The sequence below is a fragment of the Macaca mulatta genome, chromosome 12 (assembly GCF_049350105.2).
Source record: "Macaca mulatta isolate MMU2019108-1 chromosome 12, T2T-MMU8v2.0, whole genome shotgun sequence".
Taxonomy (NCBI): domain Eukaryota; kingdom Metazoa; phylum Chordata; class Mammalia; order Primates; family Cercopithecidae; genus Macaca; species Macaca mulatta.
Window position 1 is genome coordinate 93,278,410 of NC_133417.1, and position 22,179 is coordinate 93,300,588.

A 22,179-nucleotide genomic window follows, 5' to 3' on the forward strand; every position below is an offset into this window, starting at 1 on the left:
GACTCTATTTTAACTCCTGTAAATGTGACTGTGACTCCGTGAGCTAGATTATATAATTCCTGTTGGCAGTTATAATTGATAGGCACAGAAAGCCTAAGGATGGAGTTTGGAATGTAATCTGGTCTGTCTGACTCTAAGCCCTGGATCCATTGTAATACATTATAACTGCTAGCTTTGCAAAATGCCTTTTTCCTTTTCTCATCTATTTTCACACTCAAACTAAAATTTAGTAAACTAAATTCTGAGCAGCACCAAGAATTTTAGTAAAGGTCCTCTCATCCTTTAAGAACTTCTTATGCGAGGATACTCCTCTTCGCCCACTTTCCCATACAGAACTCTACTAAAGGTCAATTAGAATGGGCTGTTGTTTTTTCCCTCAAATCCTACACAGAAGTCCTTAATTCCGGGATAAGCATCTGAATGGAGCAAATTAGTATGGTCTGGGAGTTAAGGCAATTTTCACGTGTGTGTATGTGAGTGTCTGTGTGTGTCTGTTTTAAGGCATAACAAAGTCCAGAGATTAAGGCCGAGTTAAAAAATAAATGAGGACAAACCAGTCTGCTGAGGTGCGGCCAGAGCAGCAGCAACTGCCTGCTTTCTTGATAAAGGCTGTGAAGACGGCACGTTTTACTCTTATTCGTGTATTTCTTTTGACACGTTCCCCCTCTATGAAGCCTCAGAGGTGTTTTAAAATTGTGTTAGGAAACACACAGAGATAAGAAAAGGCAAATGGTCCTGTTCTAGTGTCTCAGGGACGAGGCTGGAAAGGAAACACCGCGCGAGTGGGGTGGGAGCGGAGCGGGGGCCTGTGGTTTTGCTTCTGTCCGGGCTAAAGGCTGAGTACGGCAGGGCCCCTCCTTCTGCAGATGGGTTTCTCCCTCATTCCACCCTCTACCCACCTCCGGTTCCGCGTGCACGCGCGGGATAGCCCAGTGGGCCCACAGATAACGACCATCGGAGATTAATGAAGGAAAGTCAGCGAGCTCGAACACAGGCGTCCCGTGTGGAAGTGTCCAAGGAGACCGCCAGAAGTGCGCAAGCCGGAGTGTGTGAGAGTTTCCTTCTCACCGAGAGGGGGAGCCCCGCGTTCCCGGCCGGGAGCGACCCGGAGTCCCGAGCCCCGCGTCCCAGCTGCCGCCAGAGCCAGTTTTGGATTCAGCGGATTAGGAAGAGGAGGGAGGGGGGAGAGCGCGCGAAGAGGGAGGGGACCGAAGCTGGAGGGTCCCGAGTCCAGCGCCGTGTTGACGTAGAGAAACTTTCCCTCTCGGCCTCGGAGACGGCGCCCCGGCTGTGCTGGAGCGGAGATCGCCAGGCTCGGAGGACCAGGCAGCTCTTCACGCCCCTGCCCGAAGCCTGACCTGACTGCATCTCTCAGTGAGGTACGGAGATTGATCTGGGCTCTTCCCTGGCTGCGAGCCCCGGCTCCCTCCAGGTAGCGTGGAATCGCTTAGAAACTGATACCGCGAGGGGCAGCGGGGGTGGACAGCTCCAGCCACCAGTGCCTGGGAAGGAGGGCGCGGAGCTGCGGGTAGCCGCTGCCCGGCAGGTTGTGAAAAATTAGGACAGCTAACGGCTCAGGGAGTCGTCCAGCACGAAAGGAGGCTAAGACCTGTTGACGCCTGCTATGGCAGCGCTTGAGGAATGACGCGGGGAGTCCAGCTAGGTCGGGGACGCAGCGGTCTCCGGGCTCGAGAAGCCTCATTAGCCTTTTGTGGTAACTTTGGTCCAGTGGCGGGGGGCCGGTGGGCAGGAGCTGCAGGGAGGCGGTGGGGCAACCGTGGATCAGTCCGGCTGAGGGTGCGTGGATCAGACTGGGCTGAGCAGGCAAGTCATCGTCGGGTCACAGCCAGGCGACCCAAGAGCGAACTTCCAGGGCAGCCTCCCTTTTGTTGGTGCAGGGAGAGAATGTGGGCATGGGGGCGGGGAGGCGCGAAGCTCTAAGGCCGGGCCGCGGATACTTTAAAGCCCAGAGCTGGGAGGGCCCAAAAGGAAGGGGCGGCGTCCACATGGTTACCCTGTTGCCGCGCGGGTCAAGTAGCTGCTTCTGGAGGGCGCAAGGCTTGGCGGGGGTGATGAACCCTTGGGTTCTCGCTCCGACTGCTAAATTCACTTGGCGGGTCCAGCTTCTCGTGGCCTTACTCACTACACGGATCAGAATCCGGAGCAGTCAGTTCTTTCTATTCTGCAGCTCCTGCGGCTGCCGCGCTGACTTCCCTGTGTGCGGGAGGGAACTCTGGGCAGGCTGGTTTTCTTGGAATGTGTTTACGATATTGAATGGGACTTGAACAGGAAGCTGGACGCTGCAGCTGGAACTAGCGTGCCAAGGTAGAGTAAGGAAGACTTAGCTGGTGTTGGGCTTGGCGGGTCCACTTGGTACGTTGGGCAAACTCCAAGTAAGTGAGGACTGGCAGTCAAGGTTCCCCTCCCTGGGTCCTAGTATTGTTTCCCAGCTGAGCTCGCTTTACTCTCATTTGCAATCAGACATTTTACATGCACTGTTTCAATCTGCTAGTTTGACAAAATATAATGCAATTTGGAAGGATTTAATAAATTCATTTTGTGCCTGCTTTTAAAATATGTTACACCAACATTTGAGAATAAAAAGTTACGGAGAATGTTCAAGTCATGACTCAATTCTAGGACTAGCAGGAGACCACAATACTGATGATTTTGTGTCTGTATTACAAAATGGGTGATTAGGTGCTTGAAGTAAGGGAGATTATTAGACAGAGTGAATGTGAGGAAGTAGAAAACTTTGAGAGGAATTGGAAATTCTTCAGATTTGCAAATTACTCCCTCTCTCTGTCAGCCTTTCCCTTTTCCCCTCATATGAACAAGTAGCCTTGTTGGAAAACCCATGAATTGGGAGAGTGCAGTCGCTGGTGACTACAAGCTTTGCTGGAAACAGCAGACAGGCTAAGGTACTGCCCCACTGCATAATTAAAGGTCTCCTTGAGCTGTCCAGGAGTGTTTTCCAAGTTTTTACGACTGACAAGGAAAAAAAAGAGAGGAACCTGGCCGGCAGCCAAACTAGACTGAGCTCAGTAGCTAGGCATGAAAGAGACTGGGGAAGTTGCAGGGGATAATTGGAAAGGGGCTGTCGGTTGTACTTGGGGTTTCAACAAGAGGTTTCTTTTGCAATGAGAATTTTTAGGTGGCTAAGATCAGTCTGTTTGGCAAAAAAATAAACTAAACATAGAGTGCAGTTGGATATGACTGAGGAAATTACAAAAAGGACTCCGGGAGCAAAGTCTGAACTTTCCTTATCAGTGTTGCAGTGGAATAGCTGGGGGCCCGATGCTGTTTGTGCTGATCAGACTTTGCAAATGCCCACACTTTGTTGCTATTTGTCTCCTTGGACGAGATTTGCTGCAACTTCAATTCCTTGACTTTGGCCTTACTTTGTTTTCATAGCAGCAAGAATTGAAGACTTAGGGGTTTGAGCAGATGGTTTTCTACCTAAATTGAATAATTCAATTAGATATTCTCAACCAGTATAGATTTGAGTCATGGAATTAAAGTAGAAAACATATCCAGCATGACTTCTTTGTGCTTGTCAAAAGTGATCCTGATAAACAGATCTTGCTGTTTCATGTGAAGAAGTAGAAGGTGAGATGGTCTCAGTATTTCACACATTTGCCCTTTACTGCTTCCTAATTCCAAACCAGCCAGAAACTCAAAGCCTTCTCAGACTCTTCTTTATGTATTAAAGTTATGTTTCATCTCTCTCTTTTTTTTTTTTCTTCAGAGAAGTGGGTTGTAGGTTTACTATTGTGGGCTTAGGGGTTAAATGGTTGAAAACAAACAAACAAACAAACTCATGTGTTTCATATTTCCTCTGTATTTAAGAGTTTGAGATTGTGAATATTAGCCTGCTGTCTGAGACTTACTTTGTGAATCACACTCAGCCAAATGTTTTCCCTGACTATGATTTCAGTTTTTCCACTTGCAAAGTAAAGAAACTTTCCTTTACATAATTACAAGATTATTGTGAGAGTTAAAGAGATGAAATAATGTTAATAGGCTTTTTGACATAAAGGTCATAGGATTTCTGACTCAGCTGACTCAGTTGAGTTTGTGGGGATAAAATAGGAATCCTTCTATGTTGAATACTCATGTAATAATGACATATCTGGATCTAATTTATAAAAATTACCACTTTTACATTTTAATCATAGCTTTAATTTAATCATAAATTTTAATTTTTGAGGATATAGGGGAGATTTTGTTATGATTAAAGCTGAGTCATTTTCTCAAACAGAAAAGAACAATTAACAAATTCATTTATTTTTATTTCAGTTTATATTTATACACAAGACCAGTTATTATTAAATTGCAGCTTAATTTTACCTTTATGAGAAATTACCAAGTATATTCACAGAACTTGGCTCTCTTCTCAGAAATAATACTTGAGAGGCTGAAATGTATTTGTGATATACAGACAGACTTTCTTTTCTCAATGGCCACAATAATTTTCTTAAGAATTTGGAGGATAGACTTTGGAGCTATTCATTAATAAATCCAGCCAATGTTTGTTGTATGCATATCATGCATCATCAGGCCTCTATTCCCATCAGCACCAAACTTCTCAGCTCTGTGATTTCTGTGCATGTTATTTTACTTCTTAAACATTTTACCAACATATCATTTATTGTCTATATTTCTGTCTATAATTTATGAACCTTTTCATTGTTGATTCATTATGATAATTGTGAAATATTTACTTTTAGTGTGCCATGTCAATTAGTAAAATATACTACCTATTTTTATGTTTCATTGTATTGTGCTACAGTCATGGATGTTTAACTTAACTCTTTTTCGGGTGAACAGATCAATTTATTAGAGAAAACAGAATAAGTATAGATGAATTGTTTAAAGGATAGTCTTTTGCTAAAATACCTAGTCATAGCTTTTATTTTTAGACTTTATATTATCATTAATAGTGAATCTGTAAAAAGCATGAGTATATGGGATACAGTAGTTGGGTTGAATTTATACTCAAACTTACACTATGGGTATTCTTGAACTGTTCAAGGATATATTAGGGTAATTTTAATAAAAATGTCAAATTTTACCTTTCATTTTAAATTAGAAATTCTTAAAATTCTTATCTCCATTGATGAATGGTAGGTGATTTAAATTTTACTTAGCAAAGTGGTGTATTTGTGATTCAATCCGCGATATTGCAATTTGTTTTCTAAAACCGCTAAAGGATAAAAAAAAAGTAATTTTATTTCAATATGATAATGAATTCAAAGATAGTTACAGAAGCTAACTGCATAACTGCTATGAGCCGTGGTCCTTAAACATATTAGAGGCTGGTGGATCTAATAGTGTTTGCCTTAATGCATTTAGAGATCAGGAAACTTAAACTTTTTTCTATAAGAGTCTAAAATATACTCAGATTAGAAGAGGAAAAAATGGTATAGACTTTGAAGAGAGAAATCACTTCACTTTCAAACACTGGGGATATGAAATTGAAATCAGTCCTTTATTTTTAAAGACAATGGCTAAAAGTCATTGTTCCAGAGTAAGACTTAGAAAACAATGCTTATACTGTTTTCAGGCCCTGTTATTTGCTAGTTTTTTGTTTGTTTTATGCTTAAGAAATGTTTTCAGCCACTCTAATGATGCTTACCATGCATGATTAATTGTCATCAGAGGACAGTAAATTGACTCAAATATTGTGTGGGACAATAAGTGTCAATTTTCTGTTTACACTGAAATGGTATAGTTATGGTGAATTTGAATTTAGTTTTGTCTTTCAATATTGTATACTTAAGAATAGTTTGAAAAGGCTGCCCTGATTTGCACACGTAATATGAATAAGTAGCTTAACTTTTCTAGAAATTGTGATTTTCAGTGTATTTTGTGCTAAGTTGTAAAGATTAATATGGCTTTTTTTTTTTTTTTTTGAGACGGAGTCTCACTCTGTCGCCCAGGCTGGAGTGCAGTGGCCGGATCTCAGCTCACTGCAAGCTCCGCCTCCCGGGTTCACGCCATTCTCCTGCCTCAGCCTCCCGAGTAGCTGGGACTACAGGCGCCCGCCACCTCGCCCGGCTATTTTTTGTACTTTTTAGTAGAGACGGGGTTTCACCGTGTTAGCCAGGATGGTCTCGATCTCCCGACCTCGTGATCCGCCCGTCTTGGCCTCCCAAAGTGCTGGGATTACAGGCTTGAGCCACCGCGCCCGGCCAATATGGCTTTTTAAAGGAAGTTTTGAAGAACCTTGTATGTATTTTCTAGGATGCAACTAAGAGAGTGCATCTAGATTTCAATACCTGCCTTTATTTCATGTTGTTGGTTTTTTTTTTTTTTTTCGCTATTAACATTATATAAATATACCTATACATCAGATGTATCACATGCCTCCTGATGAAGAAGTTCAGAGTAGACCTTAGAAACTTCCATGTTTTGGGGGACTACTTTCTCTCTGTCTCTCCCTTTGTCTCTGTTGTTCTCTCTCTGTCTGTCTCTCCCTCTCTGTCTCCATTTCTTTCTCTCTTTCTATGTGTGCATACTTATGATACATATATATACTTCGATGTTTCTCTATTAGTGCTATAGTTTTTCTGTAGGGAAAAATAGCTTCAGTTAATTGATATTTTTGAGCCCAATTTTAACAACTAATTAAAAATGTTTCCCACGTAAGTATTGCTAGAAATCCTAGAAATCCTTTTTTTTTTTTTCCTTTTTTCCAAATTCTAGAAGTGTTTTTAGACTTCTATTTATATCTCTGAAGGAAGAGAAAAATAGTTGGCAAGATCTTCTACCTACATTCTTGGTTGTTGTCTCCAATGATGGCATACTCATGGAAGCCTTTTCTACTCTTCTTAAGTAGAACACAAGCACATGTGCAGTTAACTACTGTAAGAGGGTAAATTCACTATTTAGAAGTTAGATACTACTGATAAGTTTAGAAGGTATTGTGAAGTGAGAATTTTATACAAATGTAGTGTTTTCCTGGTATGGTACAGCTTTTTCTTAATATTAGGTGTTACAATTGATGCATTTCTTGAAACTTCATCCACCAGTCCTCCAGGAACATCAAGGATCTTAAACTTTGCCAGAGCTACAAAGGCTGTAGCTTGAAGACTGTGGGCTCAGTCTTCACTCTCCTCTCTTACAGAAATAAAGACAATCATTTAACAGCATATATAATCTACTCACTGAATCATTAATGATTTGCCTGTTTATAGCCATATAATATTTCATGAGATAATAACTATTGTTCTCATTTGATTTATATTTAAATGAGATAATATCAATTTTAAATATAATTTTAGCAAAAATCAAACAGAACATTTGTAGTATGGTAGCAAACATGCAAATTTGGGGTAAAACATTGAAATAAGAGAATAAATGTGATTTTAGCTTCTCAATTTTTTCATAGCCATTTATAACCATCAAGAGATACCAAGTTTTAGGTAAAATTTTAATAGCAAGTAGGTTAATTTACCCAGATTTCAACCTCATGAGTTAAAACATAGGGTTATAAGTACTAATGAGAGTTTTGTTTAAGAAACAGAGTATTTTGTGAAGTGTCTTTAAAGGTCAAAGTATGTGTTATGCTCTGTAATTTATTTTATTTTTGTCTACTTTGAGGAGCTGTGTAGTAATAAAGGACTTTGGTTGATGATCAAACTCTCCTTTTACTCCTTGGTGATGTGTGTTATTATAGTCATAAAGATGTCCAATAACATAAATATTGAACTTTACTAGTAGTGCAAATAAATTCAGAGAAAGTTTGACTAATTAGAAAGAGCAATTGCATAACTGAATTAATTTCAAAGCAATTTATTTCTATGCTGAATATGTTAAGTAAATATAATTAGAGGGTGTTTATGGATTATAGTCTCTCAGAATACAGTTTGAGAGAATTTTTAAGGAGTCACATTTGAGTACACAAATTTTATTTGAAATTATATAAATGCAATCTGAAATGGCAAAAGTCTGTTGGTATTTTGGATTTATAAAATAGCATCATTTTAGAATAACAATGGCTATTGCTTTAAATTTTTATGAATTATTTTTTTCTGTTTTAATGCATCACCATTACTGGATATATAGGAGAAAAACCTTTAAACTTCTTAACATTAAATCAGTAAGATGTCTCATATTGCTAATGTCTTTAATCATTTTAGAGGAAGAACTACTATATTTGTAAAGTCTGAGTTATCATAGGTTTAGTTGATTACATTCATGATCAATTTGGAAGAATAAAATTTCCTAAGTAGCACAGATAAGGTTTTAGAAAACAACATTTTAGACTTCATGTTGTTGGAAGTAAATGCTCAGTGCTGCCAAGTGAATATAGCACTCAGGCAAAAGTTTTCTCAGCAAGGCAATTTACTTCTATAGAAGGGTGTGTCTCGCGGATGGAGCAATGGCGACAGCACACCAGACAAGGGAGGAGAAAGGGATCTTACTATTAATGCAGCTAATCCCTACTGCTGTGACTTTCCCCTATTGGCTAGGGTTGGACCGCACAGCCTAAGATAATTCTGACTATTTTAAAGAGAGCAGGGGTATGAGCTGGAGTGGAAGGGTGAGTAGTTTTGTGGGAAGTATGGTTATAGAGCAGGTGACTAAGGATGACTAAGGACAGAGCAGGTGACTAAGGACAGAGCAGGTGACTAAGGATGACTGAGGACAAAGCAGGTGACCAAGGATGACTAAGGATAGAGCAAGTGACTAAGGACAGAGCAGGTGACTAAGGACAGAGCAAGTGATAGAGGATAGGAGGGGATTGTTTACTGAAACTAGGGACAAGGACATGTAAAGAACGAGGAAGTTAAATTTTAAAATGGAGAACAAAGAACAGGGAAGCTCAACATGCTGACATATTGGTTTTTTGAAGAGGAGTTTACTGTATCCTACAATATAATGAATCTTTCTTTGAGATATGCTTATTCAATGAGATTTCATCTTTATTCAATGATTTTCTGTTCACTTATATACATTTGAAATCTTTCCCCCCTTCTCATTTTGGGAAATATAACTGTGTTTAAACTGTGAATCTGTAAATGAAGAGATTCTGATATGATACAGTTGAATTTAATAAATATTTATCAAATAACACTTGTTCTTTTTGTAGTTGTGTGATTAGCTGGTGACAGAGATCTCCTCTTTTTAACTTAAATAGAACTTGGTATTTCTATATAATTCTGAGGTACAGTGCAGAGGATGTTGAGGAAGGAGGGGTGGGGAAGGGGGGTATTCACAGGGTGAAGGGAAGCAGTGTATGGAAAGAATGTGTGGAGGTGATTCTTACACCAAGTCACAGAGGATGAGGATGAGTTGGGCAGGCATTGAAAAGGGACAGTTTCAGTCAGAGCAGGTGGGGAAGGCAAGAAGGCATGAAGCCATGAATATGGTTTAAGAGAACAACTTGTGGATTTTACAATTATAGAGATGTTCCTCCTTTATGTTTCCATGTTCATGAATAACCATTAGTAATTACATAAAGGAGTTTTAGCTAGATTATTAGTTTTAGCTGAATAATTTTAGCTGGATTATCTTGCAAAACAGCCATCTTGTTTTTATTTCTTTTTCCATTTCTCCAGACCTGATCAGCATGTAATTGGAATCACAAGGAGTAGGTTGTGCTCTCGATTTCATATTTATATTTAATTTCAGAACATGCAGATTAAAAAAATAGTTTATCTTTTTCACAGCATTAACTATATTGGGAGGAGTTATGATTTGACTGTGCATCTTGTCTTATATTTATTTTTCATATCTAAAGAACAGATATGTTAAATAGTTATCTCCTACTTGGTAATAAGTAACGGTGCCAGTATTAACAATTTTTATGAATAATATTGAAAAAAATATTTTTTTCCTGAACATATGGAAACTTGAGAGTTTTTCTATGCGTCATTGACTTATTTAAGATTATATATTTGGTTATATGGTGTGCATTACTTACTGACCATTGTTGATAAAAAATGTAAATGTTTGCTAAGAAGTTTGGAAAATAAATTTGGAATATATACAAGTATAACAAATTACTATCTTATGAAGGGGACCTATAATTAAAACATATATGACATAATTTAGTTCCCTATATTCCCTTCTTTTTGCTTGGCTTGACCATTCTGTGAGGTACACTATTTTAAAATTAGTTTCTTATTGATGTTTGATTTATTTGAAACTAATGATTCAACTTTATTTTTGAAATATATGACAAGAGCAGCCTCTTTAAACGTGTTAATTTAAAATAGTTAATATATAGAGCTTCACATTTATAAATCAGTTTAGTAGGTCTAAACCACCTTGAAGTTCCAGGGATGGGTCTAAGGTAATAGTTTTGTACTTGAAAATTGACAACACCGTCAAGATCACAATAAGAAATAATGGTATTTCAGTCTCTTTCTGGCTTTTGACTTCACTTTGTGTTTTCTGTAATGGTAAGCATCAAGCACCACTGACACTTATTTGCTTCCCTGTCCTGTTGAATGTCCAGGTTCCTGTTTGTTTATTTGTTTATTTATTTATTTATTTATTTTAGAGACAGGGTCTCACTTTGTCACCCAGCCTGGAGTGCACTGGTGCAATCATAGCTCACTGCAGCCTCAAACTCCTGGACTCAAGTGATCCTCCCACTTCAGCCTCCCAAGTAGCTGGAACTATAGGTGCATGCCCCCATGCATGGCTAATTTTTAAACTTTTACAATTTCTTGTAGAGACAGGTTCTCACTGTGTTGCCCAGGCTGGTCTAGAACTCCTGGGCTTAAACAATACTCTGGCTTTGACCTGCCAATGTGCTAGGATTACAGGTGTGAGCACTGTACCTGGCTCCAAGTTCCCTTTTAATGACACTTAATGACATTGGATTAAACCAAGTGTGATTTGTACCTGAAGTTAACTCTTCTTTCCATTTCTTGCATATCCATTTGCAAGAAGCACGTTTTCACTTTTGAGAGCTATGTCACCTTCCTTGTACTGTGGCATACATTATTGAAATCTATTCCTTATTCTTCTTTTCCCTGGTGTTATTCAAATGTACACTCTTTCCCACATAACTCAGGGGAAATCAATCCGACTCCTAATTCAAGGGAATTTTAGATTAGGTTCAGCTAAAAATCTTAGTGTTTCTATGCCCCTTGGAAATGGTTGTTCCTTGTCCCAGTTATAGTCATATATCACATGTCAGGTGAAATGGGAGGACTAAGGGGAAGTGGGTAGAAAAGATTTAGTTCCACTTAGCAAGTGAACATTGGATGAGAAAGCACATGTTGGCTTTTGATATTTGTCCTATCTGGAATATATGCTTCAAATTGATACAGGGATCATCTTTTGTCACAAGGAGATTCAGCTTGAGGGCAAAACAAATGCCTTAAAATGGCAGAAAAAAATATAAAAATCTTGGGTACTTGATGGAATCATTCGGTTCTTGACTCCCTACTATATTTCTGGATTTACTGCTGTGTGAGATAATGAATTTCTTTCTTTTTCAAACCCACTTGAATAAAATATTTGGCTACTTAAAATAGTATCCTAATTATAGCCATTATTAAATGGTATCTTAATTTTGTAAGTAAAAGTTTTAGAAGTAGTAATTTAGATTATTGAAGAAACTTTATAGACTACTTGGGTTTTATAAATTTTAGATATGGTTAGTGCTGTTAGTCTATAAAAATTTATTATTCAAATCACCATGCATTAAGTTTTTAATACAGTAGATATGTCAATCATCTTACTAAATTCATTTTTAAATAAATAAAGTAAGCAGGAGGTAGAGACTAGCAAAACTAGGAATAATCTAACAGGCTCAGACAATAGAGAACTAAATTTAAAAATTTTTGAAATCTAAATTTGTAATCTAATCAGTTCACAAAATTATACCACTATTTATTGGCTGTGTGGTATCTTCAGTGTTTTGGATACATTAAATATACATAAAGAAACATTAAAGCAATTTCAGTGCCTGGTCTGAGTAATTTAAAACTTATACTGTGATGTTAAGACTAATTTGTAACTATTTAAATATAAAAGATAAAGCTGATACAAGTAAAACTTAAAAAAAATGGTAAACTATAGTTCCACTCACAGAGGTATAAAAAAATACAGACATATAGTAAACTTTTAAGTAAGAGCTAGTGACAAAGATTTTCTCCTTGATCAAATCCTGGCCAGGCTCTTGTGCATCCTCTTCTCAACCAGGTCTTGACTTTTGGGCTTCTGTGTTCTAATCTGCATTGCCAAATTTAGCAAGAATTCTGCTAAGTCACTTTGGCCATCCTCAATATTTGACAACTCTATGTCTAATCAGGATCCTCACCCTCCACCATTTCCCAGATGATATCTCATCACCCTGACCTTCATTCAGCAAGAATCCTAACTAGTAATTTTTCTTCCACTGTCTTACATCCTGCTATTTGGCCACAAATTTCTACCTTTTCTTGTAGCATTTGAAGTTGAGCCTAATTTTTCTTACTCACTGCAAAATCCCATTGTAGTGGTCCCAACACCTATTATGATGGTCCTGAATAAAGTTTGCCTTCCTGTTCTTTAACAATGTCATGAATCATTTTTTTCAACACTAGTTTTATAAAACTCTAGTTCACTGGAACCATTAGCAATTTAATCTTTTTCTGCTACCAGGTTCTTGACCTGACCCACCCTTTACAATGACTTAGCAGTATGCATATTGGTTTTTGTAATGTGGTCTAATCAAAATAAGGAGATATATCTCTCTTTGTCTTTTTGCCCTGAAGGTGGTAGGAATAACCAAAATCTGAGAATTGACAAGAGCAGGGATGAAATATATTTTGGAGTATTATAGCTCGCTTTAGCTGAAATAGTTAACCAAGTAGTTTAAGCAGGAGGTGGAGGCAAGCAGAACTAGGACTAACCTAATCTGCTGAAAGAATAGGCAAAGTGTCATAATGGGCAGGTTTGCTGGGAATGAGCGATGTGAGAAATGAAAAGCCAGAGGTTGTGTAGGCAGTGCACTTAAAGAGAGTTGGTGAAACTGTAGGTGGGAATGTCACAGATGCTGAAAGCCTGCAGTAAAGCTGTGTGGCAACTGGGTCATTGGTCAAGACTGAGAAAGGCTAATGTATTAGAATTGTTTTCAGTGTGGATGTTAAAAGCATGGAGATTGGGTTGGAGAGAAACGTAGCCAATAACTGGGAAACCTAAAGAAAGTGATAGAGACATTAGAGAAGCAGTTATTGATGGCAACATTTGAAGTAACAAGACCTCCAACATTACTGTGATTGACTTGTGCATATTAGTTTTTTGCATAAGAATGCAATAAACATGCTTGAGATGCTTTCTTTATGAGATCATGACCTTCATTCATGGTAACTAAGGAAGTCACCACACTGGGGAAGCTAGGCAAGGGAGACCAGAGAATACAAAGTGCTGCAATTCTCAGAGGATTACTGTTCTTTTGGAAATGATTGCTTAGAGATTGTCCTGGGGCCCCCCTCTGCCCTTACAGAATAGGAGTACCCTCTGGTGACCTTTTCTTGTTTTAAAAGGGAGCCACATTCTTGTGGGTTTTTGAATGAGAATAAATGCTGCTTGGTATGGAAATTATCATAAAGGAACTCTGCTTATGGAAGAGTTTGGAAATTATAATAGAAAATATAACTTGGCTCACAGCAGATATAAAATGAGGGAGAGAATGTATATCTAGATAATTCAATTTCCAACTCCCACTTGTGCTGAAATAATCAGATAAAGTAAAAATAGCACCCTTCCTTAATTTGTCTCTCTCTATTAAGATCTTCATAGCATCTGTACCCTTTCCCTAATCTATTTTCTTATACCTATGAGTTGACACCAAAATGGATTTTTCGAACAAGAGAGTAAAGATAATAAGAATAGTATTTAGAGTGCTATGTCCTAAGCATCATGCTAAATGTTTTTTACAGTTTACAAATTATAAAGAAACTTGTCTGTCTCCATAGCCAGAAAGCAGTGGAACCAGGGCAATTGGTAGGATGGGAAGTAATGCGTCTCAACCACCGTCCTAGCTGAAAAAGTGTGCCGTTGAATGCCAACTGGACAATTAAGCCAGCTTTGGTAGTTCTCTTTACAAGTGAGAATGTAACACCTTTGAATTACCTGAATTCCTAGATTCCTGGCAGATGCTTGATTCCTTCTTTTTTGTCCCTCTGATGGCACAATGAGCTACTCATTTCCTGCTCTTAGGCATAGCTACTTGTACCTCCTGTATGATAAGACATTTGTTCATTTTATCCTCTTCAGTCAGATAAAGCATAAAAATTAATGCATTGTTTAAGGAAAAACTCTCAAACTATGTTTTTCCTCTGCTCTCATACAACAACAATCAGCACAGAAGACTTCTGTGACCAAATATGTGTTTTTTTCCCCCCATCAATAAACAGTGGACAGCAAATGAGTGTCCTCTAATTCAATTCTGACATTATCTATCTAGAGATAATGTCGGATCCCACACGTTGAGGGCTCATTTCCCAAGACTGCCCCTCATCCCCCTCCAACACTTGTTGGAAGTCCGGGCCTCTGAAACTTCTGACCGACTGACTTCAAGCTGGGGTTCCCATGATTCCCTCTTTGGATTTGATTAATTCGCTGAATCAGCTCACAGAATGCAAGGAAACACTTACTTATGTTTACCAGTTTATTATAAAGGATAATAGAAAGGATGCAGATGAAGAGATGCATATAGGGCGAGGTATAGGGACTTACATGCCTTCCCTGGGTGGGCCACCCTCCAAGAACCTCTACATGTTCAGCTATCCAGAAGGATACTCTCTGGACTCTTTTTGGGTTTTGAGGGAGGCTTCATTATATAGGCATGATTGAAAACCGTGTAGAAATGTGACTGGACAAAGCATATGATCTAAACCCAGAAAGGCCTGTCCGTTCAGACTTTTCTTGGCTCCTCTGTGTATCATTCCTTCCTTTAGGGTATGGGGGAAGACTCTATCTGTAATGAGTGTTTTGATTCACAATCAAATTAGAGTCCTGCTTGGACAGGTAAAGGACGGACAGGAGGTCAGAGAGGTTTCCTGAGGCCTAAAGTGCCCCAGCATTGTAACAAGGACTATGAAAGTTGGGAGACAGGAACTGTGGATGAAAAACAATATATATGGTGATACCACACCCATTGACTATGTTTTGTCTGCATGTTGCTTTGACTTTTGCCTGAGTTGATTTGTCAGGATAGTTAAAATGTTAGGTGAGATAGTTTGATTTCTTCTTTTTTAAAAAAATTTTCAAAATTTATTTTCGAGACAGTCTCGTTCTCTCGCTCAGTCTGAAGTGGAGTGGCGCAGTCTCAGCTCACTGCTGCCTCTGTCTCCTGGGTTCATGTGATTCTCTTGCTTCCGCCTCCTCAGTAGCTGGGATTACAGGCATGTGCCACCACACCTGCCTGATTTTTGTATTTTTAGTAGAGACGGGATTTCACCATGTTGGCCAGGCTGGTCTTGAATTCCTGACCTCAAGTGTTCCGCCTGCCTCAGCCTCCCAAAGTGCTGGGATTATAGGTGTGAGCCACCGTGCCTGGCTTGATTTCTTCTTAATCCCATTTTTCCTCCTTGGTTTTGTCAAATGATAAGTTTTGGGTAAATAAAACCTAAGATATAAAATTACTAATATCAATAGTTTCTAATTGTTCAACATGTACTTTTCACTTAAGTATTTGACAACATTTTTCTTCACTGAGAAGATGTACTAGATAACCTTAGAGAACATTTCAGCCCTTAGGGTAGTCTAAGTTTTAACTTTAAATAGTTTTTTTTTTCTTTTTTTTTCTTTTTTTTTTTTAAGAAACCTAAAACCGATTTCTTAATCAAAATACCATATTCAAAGTTGTCCTAATTTTGGCAGTTGATGTCATCATTTTGTCTTTCTTTGGTAACTTAAACTGTTAGACATTTGATCTCTTGTGGTATTTCTTGCTGGGGTATTATAAAAAGGTTCTCTTGGCAGGGGATTTGACATTCTAGTTGTGAGAGAAGATTTCTTGGTGGAAAGCAATGAGAGTGTGCAGAGAGTGGGTCAAGTGTGTAAGCAGGAGAAGAGAATGTATGGTTTAGCTACAGAATAGGAGACTGAAAATAGAGCTAGAGAATAGGGTAGAAAGAAAAGAGGGACTAAAATTGCTGGAGATGAAGCCAGTGAGTCAGGGAGTCATCTTGTCAGACTTTGCAATCCAAAGTTTGTACTTCATTCTAAGAGCAATTCAAAACCATTTAACAAAGGTTATAATGGAGTTGGTGACGAGATGTCATCATCTGCGTTTTAGAAAGAGCTGAGTTATGTCTGCCAATATGTCTAGGCAAGAGGAGGTGGAAGCCTAGTTTAGAGGGATGACCATAGGAAATGACTTTATCCCAGAAATATTAAAGAGGAAATAATGTTTTGTACTTTTTTGTATATTTGATGACTATCAATAATTGTGGGAGGGAGACAGTAGGATGTAGGCAGGAAAATGGTGTACATCTTGATTCTGAGTTTTCTGGTTTTGGTAACTTGGATGTTTGTACCATTTATCAACAGAATAAATACAACAGAAGCAGAATTATTGAAGGAAAAGAATGATTTTGTAGGTGGTCAATAAATGATAGCTAGTATTATTGTGTCGTGAAACTATAATTTTTGGATTGTTGTATTTAAATTTTACAGTAAAATTATATGCTATTTTCATTTTGATGAACAAATATGATATTTTATGAAAATAAATTTATCCACAATGATAAATACAGGTAGAACAACTTCAACATAGTATGTAATTGGTGACTTAGAAAAGATATAAATTAGGATACAGAATTAATTTCTGTTTTGACATAGCTCCATCAAAAAGTTGTATGTTTTCAGAAGAAAATACACACCAGTTTAAAACATTGTATAATTTGAAGTGAGATACATCTCCTTTTTCGAGAATTTTTTTTTTACACAAATAAAATGTAGTAGAAGGAAGTTTATAATTTAAAATATTAATATGAAACAAAATAAGAAAGCCTTAATCCTAAAATTATGTATGAGAAAGCTACTAAGATTTTTAGTTTACATGGGTCAGTAGTTTTCTTTTTAATTGTATAATTAATTTATGCTGCTGAAACACATTTAAGAATACTGAAGTTTAGTATAAAGGAAAAAAGGCTAGTTTCCCTGTTTTGATTTGCATTCTTCTTTATTGTTTAATTATAATTGAGGTCATGTGCCCCACACTGGTTTGTAGACTGAGTTCTTTTCACATGATGTACTGTGATGTACAGCCATTGATTTAGGCGTATGTACTGATATGGGAGCAGGAAGAACTTCAGGAGGAGAATCCTGTGGATCTCATTTCATGAATTCAAATTTGTAGTACTATTAAAGATAAATATGAAATGCTGTGGATTGATAACATCTAAACAGAAAATTAGTAATAAGAGAAACATGAATCATTTGGCAGTGGTTTTTGTCGGAATCAATAGGCCGGCAATTTTTCACCAGTAGACAAGGATGAGTACATTATAAACTGGGTGTCATTGTGCCAGTCCTGCCCCTGGGCTTTATCTCTCACTCAGCACTCTCAAGAGTTGTTTCATTTTTCAGTCCAATAACTATGTTCATGATTACTAAGGCCTACAGTCTGAATCATTTAGGTCTTTTTTTTTTTTTTTTTTTCCCCCCGGGTGGCGTGCATTAGCATCCACATGTGTTCAGACTCAACTAATTTGATTATGAGGAGAGACTGTCTGCAACTGTCCTCCTGACATCAGCACCGTCATTAAAGTAACTTAACATCGTGGACAGAATCTATTTTTTAGGTGTGGTATTTTAAATGCATCATTTCCATCAAAGGCTAATGGCAAGCTGCATTCTGCTTTGTAAATTTACATGGGAAAGTCATTACCACAGAAAAATGTTTTAGAAACTAATTCTCCTCAGTATTAAAATGAAAACATTACAAAAAAAGCTTCTGACCATATTTTCCCCAACATTTTTAAAAGGTTAAAATTTGAAAAACAAGTATGTGAGTGCGTGTATGTGTGTGTGTATGAGAGAGAACAAACCCACAAAACAGAAATGCACAAGAGCTTTGTTTTTTGTACCCCCTTTACATCTTATATACTAAACTTCTGCAAGTTCAGACAAAAGATGAAGTGAAGTATATAGTCTGTGAGATGTTATAGAATGTCAAGATGAGTTATTAAAGACTTACTGAGATACAGATAGACCTGGCTCCTTACCAGACATTCCCATGGTGTGTAGCCTTATTCCTGGCTCTATCGCTTGCTAGTAAAGGGTCTTAAGAACTCTTATTTAGCTCTGAGATTATTTAGAGATTATTTAGCTTTTCTAGAATTTTTTCTTGAATGTAAAATCAGGATAATGGCCTGAACCTTGTATGCATCACTGAGAGGTATAAAAGAGAGTATCTGCAATGGTACTTGTACATTTTCATGGAGCTTTTTTGTGTGCTCACTCCCTTAGCCCCAGATTATTAGAGTTTGTGTTTCTCTGTTTAGTTTGGAGAGCAGGCAGCATCAGATTTTCTTGTTTTCCATCTATCAGATCACCATGAAGCTCCTAAAAATCCATTGTTAACATTTATATTGTTACTTTGTTGTTCTTGAAATTGTTCCTTTTCACAGTTTGAATCCAGTGGCATTTTTCTTTTTGATCCTGTATTTTGGGAGATGTAACATCATGAATGATCTCTGTCTTAAGAAGGAATTGGCCAGGCTTGGTGGCTCACACCTGTAATCCCAGCACTTTGGGAAGTTGAGGTGGGCAGGTTGCTTGAGCCAGCAGTTCAAGACCAGTCTGGGCAACATGGTGAAACCCTGTCTCTCCAAAAAATACAAAAAATAGTCTGGCATGGGTATGTGCACCTGTGGTCCCAGGTACTCAGGAGGCTGAGGTGGGAGGACTGCTTGAGCCTGGGAGGTTGAGGCTGCAGTGAGCCAAGATTGCCCCACTGCACTTCATTCTCGGCAACAGAGTGAGACCCTCTCTCAAAATAAATAAATAAACAAGAAGAAATTAAGCTATAGTATGTTGAGATTCCATCTCAATATAAGAAAGAAGCTTCTGATAATGGATCAAGATTGATTATGCAATAATGATGCTCTGTTACTGAACCTTTTTGGAGAAAGGCTGAGTAACTATGGGTCAGGGCTATTGTTGAAGAGTATCCCATAGCTTGTCTGTAGCTTAAGAAAGTGAGTGAAAAAAAATTTTAAGTCCAACTGTGATAATTGAAATTTAAATTGAGTGATCAATCTTGTGGAATAATGTTTGTAAAATAAGGGAGAGCCAATAATTGTGTGCTAAGTGGATGAAGACTGCTGGGCTTCCTTCTTTTACTATGCAGACCTTCATTCATTCAACATACTTTTTAAAGCTTATTTTTTGTTATGTGCCAACTACTGTGCTAGATTCCTCCAAGGTATTCTTAATGTCAGAGAAGAGTGGATTTATAAGCTTAATCTGCCTTCTGCAAGTGTACTTCCTTTGAAGTCTTAAATTCGTTAGAATCTGGCCTTCTGCTTCATAAAGTTTGTTTTAAAGTAAACCTACAATGAGGCAATTTCAATCCTCTAGGAATATGGGGTATTAATTTCTGTGACTTCATTTACTCCTAAACTCTGTTACATTTCCTAAGTGTTTATGTGCCTCTGTTAGAGTTCTGTGGCTGTGGACTCTGGGGAACCATTCAAGGTTTTTAAGCAAAATAAAAGGAAGGGAAAAGGAAGAAAGGAACATGATACACTTTGCACTTACAAAACCTCACAGCTTTGAGCAAGACAGAATGAAGAGTTATGAGAATAAAGCAATATAAGTAAATTAGAAAATGTTAAAATAGTCTAGATTAGAGAAGACGAAGACCTGAATCTAAGAAATATCAAGGAGGTTGAAGAAGAATCAATCAGGGTGATGTTTAATTTATATAAATTGTTGGTTGATTGGATGTGAGCATATCAAGAAGAAGAAATAGAATCATGTGTAGATTGCAAGCTTGCTTGATTGACTAGATTGCAGTAAAATTCACCAAAACAAGGAAATATAGGACAAAGAATGTGATTGATTGAAAGAAAAAAGTAAGAATTCCTCTTTGTATTTTTGAGTTTGAGGTGTTTTGGGGATATTCAGGGAGAAGTCCTCTATAGTGAGTTGCATATACCATTTGGAAGTAGGGGGAAATCCTGAGATGGAGATTATTGTCGGTGGCATGAAGTCATACCACTGAGAGCACTGATATTTGAGGAGAATCAGAAAATGAGGAGCCAGTAATAGACACTGAGAAGAAAATCTGAGCCCTTAATTTCAGTACCAGAGGGACATCTTAAACCTCAGAGGAGCAAGCTAATAGGGATCTAAACTAGGATCATTTTGGAAGAGATAGAAAAGAAAGGACTGACTTGAAAAATATTTTAATAGGACTTAACTGTGTTAAAGATGAAATTGTATCTGATATTTGCCAGATATTTCTAGAAATGGTCAGCTTGGCTGGCCAGGGCTTTGTGTTCATTTTTGGGTTGCAGCTTTCCATGTCCACACAGTTCCATACCTGAATTTGAATAGAGATTTCAGAGGTCTGGCAAAATGAGTTTCAATCCTTGGTCAAAGGATAAAGAATTTTGGGCCTCTAACTCAAAGAATTATGCCCAGTTCCCCAAATAATATTTTTGCAATTGGTTATTGGTTTCCAGAAATACTTTTTTTTTTTTTTTTTGAGACAAAGTCTCGCTCTGTTGCCCAGGCTGGAGTGCAATTGTGTGATCTCTGCTCTCTGCAACCTCCGCATCCTGGGTTCAAGCGATTCTCTTGCCTCAGCTTCCCGAGGAGCTTGGACTACAGGCACCTGCCAACATGCCCAGCTAATTTTTGTATTTTTAGTAGAGACGGGGTTTCACCATGTTGGCCAGGATGGTCTCTATGTCTTGACCTTGTGATCTGCCCGCCTTGGCCTCCCAAAGGGCTGGGATTACAGGCGTGAGCTACCGCACATTGTGGAGTTACCTTTTCCTTTTTGTGACTTCATCTTGAGCTTTGCTGATTCTGATACCATTTTGAATTTGACCACTCATTTAAAAGAAGTAGAGATACCTAGAAATAAGTATGAGTAGATGTATCCAATTTTAACAAAATTGATTTTCTCAGTTACTGAAAATTATTTACTATAAAGTTATCTTAATATTTAGAAAGCATTTTATGATAAACATTATAAACATGTTTAATATTTATATTTATATATTTATAAATCTAATATTTATATGTATATAATAAAATGTAAATAAATATAACAAATTTAATATTTATATGTATATACTTATACATATAAGTATACATGTATAAATATATGTACTATAATACTTAGACATGTAATACTTAGACTTATATGTAAGTATAAGTATACACATATATGTACTATAATACTTAGAAGCATTATATATTATAAATATATATACTTTACATATTTATGATATATATTTTATTAATACACATATACCTTGAATACAATTACTACTAAACATTTCTTAAACTGGCTTTTTAACAAAATAATTCTGATGGAAAAATAAAGAATTGAGAAAAATACAGCATCAATATAGACTTCTAATTACACTTGTAGTGAGGTCTTTATAGACAGCTCCTTTAATATGATTCAAAAACACCATACCTAGATTTGCTATTATCTTTCTGTTATGTCATGTCTCTTTATGTTTTTCTTTCAAATACCTAAGTACTTTAGAAAATGTCTAAGGCTTTTTTTTTTTTTTTAATTTCTCCTAAAAAATACCTGGCTACATGTTCAGAATGTGCAGGTTTGTTACACAGATACATTTTTTCCATGGTGGTTTGCTGCACCTATTGACCCATCCTCTAAGTTCCCTCTCCTGATCCCCCACCCACCAACAGGCCCTGGTGTGTGTTGTTTCCTTCTCTATGTCCATGTGTTCTCATTGTTCAGCTCCCACTTATAAATGAGAGCATGTGGTATTTGGTTTTCTGTTCCTGTGTTAGTTTGCTGAGGATGATGGCTTCCAGTCATCCATGTCCCTGGAAAGGACATAATCTCGTTCGTTTTTATGGCAACACAGTATTCCATGGTGTATATGTACCACCTTTTCTTTATCCAGTCTATAATTGATGGGCATTTGGTTGGTTCCATGTCTTTGCTGTTGTAAATAGTACTGCAATAAATGTATGTATGCATGTGTCTTTATAATAGAATGATTT

The 22,179-nt window shown here is 37.6% G+C and overlaps 1 protein-coding gene across 22 annotated transcripts in view; it reads left to right on the forward strand.

Moving 5' to 3' along the window:
* Nucleotides 1-1,139: 1,139 nt before the first annotated feature.
* GULP1 (GULP PTB domain containing engulfment adaptor 1) overlaps nucleotides 1,140-22,179 on the forward strand; it is a 305,123-nt gene continuing 284,083 nt past the window's right edge. For 8 of the 22 annotated variants that reach the window (XM_077956613.1, XM_077956629.1, XM_015110515.3 and 5 more), the window contains exon 1: nucleotides 1,140-1,379. The gene's annotated coding sequence lies outside the window, so the exon portion shown is untranslated. Of the gene's footprint in view, nucleotides 2,394-2,909; nucleotides 3,610-22,179 lie in introns of those variants that run through there. The other 14 variants (XM_077956612.1, XM_077956627.1, XM_028830912.2 and 11 more) reach the window with 4 other exon arrangements.